This window comes from Kryptolebias marmoratus, linkage group LG4 (genome assembly GCF_001649575.2).
Source record: "Kryptolebias marmoratus isolate JLee-2015 linkage group LG4, ASM164957v2, whole genome shotgun sequence".
Taxonomy (NCBI): domain Eukaryota; kingdom Metazoa; phylum Chordata; class Actinopteri; order Cyprinodontiformes; family Rivulidae; genus Kryptolebias; species Kryptolebias marmoratus.
In genome coordinates this window covers 2,845,049-2,849,016 of record NC_051433.1, presented here as the reverse complement: position 1 = coordinate 2,849,016, position 3,968 = coordinate 2,845,049, and the positions used below count along the sequence as shown (strand labels likewise).

The window sequence follows — 3,968 nt, the reverse complement described above, 5'->3', positions numbered from 1 at the left end:
CTGCTCTCCATCTGCACACGCAGCAGATCGATGAGCCCGCTGACGACATGTGATGTTCTCAGACGTTTTCAGAATCGGCTCTTCCACTGATTTATTCACGGGCGCACACGTGCACGCTCGCTCGCGCTCCCCGGTGGCCTGTCACATCTCAGCCACTTTAGGCTTCTGCTCGATGGAATTTCAGAGTCAGCAGAATCGCAGGCAGCAGCCCTGAAACAGCAACGTGTTCAGCTTCGGGCAGCAGAGAAAAGACGAGAGGAGATATGAGTGGCAGCTCGGAAAAATCTCTCCAACATCCAGGTTATTGTTCACATAAAACACATTTAACGGGAAATCTGGGAGCAGTGTTATCGTAGACGGTTTGTCGTGTTTTTGGATGATTCTAAAGTGAGTGCAAAGATTTTCATTTTGTTCTTCCTCGATCTGCTTCAGCCCTTAAATGGACACTTTTTCCACTCAATCATTTCCCGTAACGCACTCTGGTTCTGTTCAGGGTCACCGGCGGGGGGCGGAGCTGGATCCGGCAGCAGCCGACAGGCGGGAGGCGAGGTACACCCTGGACATGCTGGCAGTCCATCACAGGACCACGCCACAGACAAACTATCAGTTTAGAATACCTAATTAACCTCATGCCTGTTTTTACGCTGTGGGAGGAAAATGGAGCATACTTGCACAAAAAGTCCCACTTTCTGGTTGATTTTTTTCTTTTACATCGTAGCGAGATGGTCCGGTGCGTCGGGGACTAAAATACCCAGCAGATGATGTTGTCGACTTTACAAAGACTTCTCTAGCAACTTATTCTCAGATCAGAGGCTATATATGGTACATTCGTACATTCTTTTAGTCTAAAAGTTTCCTGTTTGGGTCACTATTTATCCCGAGCCTGGATATGAGAGCAGGGTTGGAATTGTGATGGTAAATAAAATAAATAAAAAAGAATCAACAGAAAAAGGCTCATTTAGGGTGTCTCTCTACAACATTATTCCTCTTTCCTACAGAGTGCATGCATACCAGCTGTACATATTGGGTGCTGACATCGTTTAGCAACTTTTAGGTGCAGTCAATCTGTTATATATATTATATTATATTTCTGCTCGCCTAGCGGACCCGGTCCTGCTTAGTTCATCATCACGCCTGCTTTTCATCCAGACTTCACTCATTCAGTGTAAAAAACAACCAGCACCGATCTTTTTTATTTACCTTGTAGCCGTGGTTCTGGTTCTGTTACATGAAACCAGAACCACGATGTGAGTGAGATGTTTCTTCTCTGGACTGATCTCCTTTTGGGTCCTTTTCTGCACCACAGATGTGACAATCACAGCGTTTTTTCTCACATCTTTATGTCAGGATTAAAGTACATTTTAGCATCAAGATAAGAAAATATCTCATATCTCATTCAGCGTGCAAGAGACATTCAAGAAAAAAGCAACATCATTGGTGCATTTTGACACTTTTTTATGCAGTCCTGAGAGTGACAGTGAGACTCGTCCCGTGGACCACCAGAGGACATGCCTGGACATGCCCAGTCTCCATCAGCGTCCTGTGTGGGAGGCCCAGACAGAAGCTCCCATGGTAATTAGGCTCCTGCTGATCTGAGCTAAGATGACAGATGGAGGGATGAAGCAGCACAGCCTGGAGGAAGAGGAGTCCACTGGGCTGCTTTTCTAAAACATCACACCAGCTCCAATAAAAAAAAAAGAAGATACTTAAATCGGGTGAGTAAAAGAGGGGAAACCATGTAAATTAACAAGACAAACTGAATAAGCATTTACTGCTGTGACATTTGGAAACTAGACTTACACAAGATGGAGGTCAAGCACAAAGAATTGATTAAAATATAATCTTTAACCCCAGTTCCAAAAGAAGTTATGGCGTTGAGTAAAATGTAAAAAAACAAACAAAACACAAATTCTTCTCTGGACCAAAGCTCATTTCAAACGGACTGAGGCAAAGAGGAGAACTGTTCTGAGGTCAGACGGGTCCAAACCATCAAAGCCTGCCTCTCTGATGGTATGGGGGTGCATTAGTGCCTCTGGAAAGCATCTCCAGGTTTACAGACAGACAGAATAGGACAACCTCCAGCAGCTGCTCTTCTCAGGTCCAGATGTTTACAGACTGATGGGAGAAGAGGAGGAGATGCTCCACAGAGGGAAACATGGACTTCCCCCCCACATTTTTTAGATGTTTTTAACCTGAGTCTTCAGACCATCTATGAACTGTTACTGTACGTGCACGCTCGTTCAGCGCGTAGCACATGCGGCTCGTTTTCAGATCACGATGCTGTTTTCTTTAGAGATTCCTCTCAGGTTGCTCTGACCCAGACTCCCATCACTCTGTGTGCAGGAACATCGGCTTAACAGACTTTTCCCTCATTTCTCCTCGTTTAAAGCTGGTTTAGGTTTACATTTTGAGATTATGAGGCTAAGTTTTAGGGAAATAAATCGGTTAGGAGCTAAAAATGGAAAGCGGTCGTTCAGTTTCAAAGCCACGGTCGGGGAGGAGACGTGACTGGACATGAGGCGAGCAGAAAGAGGGGGAGAGACCCTCTCTTTGTTTTCAGTGTTCCTCACATGGCTGTGTGTGATGATGAGGATGAATCAGGATCTCGTTTTTATTTCTGCTCCATAACAAACAGAAAAGGAACGACCACCGGTTTTAGTTTCTGAAGTGGAAACACGTGCCAGGAGGGGAAATTTCCTCTACTTATTTTCATCGTCTGCTAGTCGGATGGAAGGAAGGAAGAAGTTTTACCAGCACTGATATCACCCAACCTCTCTTTGTTGGGAAGGTCAAAGGTCACAGGTTTATATTTAGAAACAAACTTGAAAACCAAAGTGAGCGGAGACGTCAGATGTCAGGATTTCCCCCTCGGGGTCAGATCTGAATCATCATGTTTGAACAAATTGACTTTTTTCTTTTGTTTCAGCTGAAGAGGTAACGATGTTGTCTCCATCTCGTCTCGTCCTTCGTCTGAAATGTCCACTGTCCCTCCACGGCATGTGTCCTGAGCTGTCCCTCTGATGGACTCCTGTCCATTTTGGTCCCTCCCAGTGAAAATCTGAACATCTTCCTCTCTCCTCCTCCTCCTTTATAAAAAAGTAAAGATTACAAACACCTGCCCAGCTTAAATAAATCAAACATGAATCTTTTTCTTTTTACATAGCTCCAACAAGTATCTACTAAATATTGAGATTATCTTAGTTAAAAAAAACATCATAAATTTATTTAATTTCTAAAAGCTTATCCACTTTGAACCAATTACAATTTAATTATTTAACTTTTTAAAGTTCTGTCAATATTAAGTCATTATTTAAGCTACTTCAACATATATTTTAGCTGAATTTATTCGCAGAAAAGTTCATGCTACCAATTTATTTTTGCTTCAGTTTAAACAAGAAATTAAAGTTTTTTAACTTTATTTCAACCCCACGTTTTCTAACTCTTCATTATTTTTAATAACAGCTCAAATATATGCAGTAAATATTTAATTTTTTACATTTTGGAAAACCAAACCTATTAATTCAATTTATTGTTTCAAGGGTTTCAGCACATTTTTTATGAAAATATAAAGTCTGTTTCTTTCTTATTTTGCTAAATATGTGATCTGATAAAATGGTTTTGAGTAAATAAAATGAAAGATTATGAATATTGTAATAATTTGCTCCCATAAACGTGTTAAAAACTGTTGCTTGTCAAACCTTCAGACTCCTCTCTTGATGCTTTTTTCTGTTCCTGTAAATAAAAATACTTTTTTGACCCGTATGCTCGTTGGTTCGGTCCATTGTTTGTTCAACACCTTTGAGTTCACGCCTCATTTAGCAGAGTTGTTACGTGTTTGCATCCAGTAAACTTTTACTGTAAACCTCTGCGGTTCTGTAAGCAGAATTTAACCGGTTTAATCCCCCCTGATTCCACAGGAAAAGGAATAAGCTGACCCGACCAAACCTCAGTTATTATCTGCAGCTTTA

General features: G+C 41.6%; 1 long non-coding RNA gene across 1 annotated transcript; it reads left to right on the top strand.

The window, feature by feature from the left end:
* The first annotated feature begins 211 nt into the window (after positions 1–211).
* LOC119616998 lies at positions 212–3,308 on the top strand. The gene is made up of 4 exons (XR_005233133.1): positions 212–387; positions 494–549; positions 1,464–1,715; positions 2,927–3,308. It is a non-coding gene; the product is annotated as an uncharacterized LOC119616998 (long non-coding RNA).
* Positions 3,309–3,968: the final 660 nt, after the last annotated feature.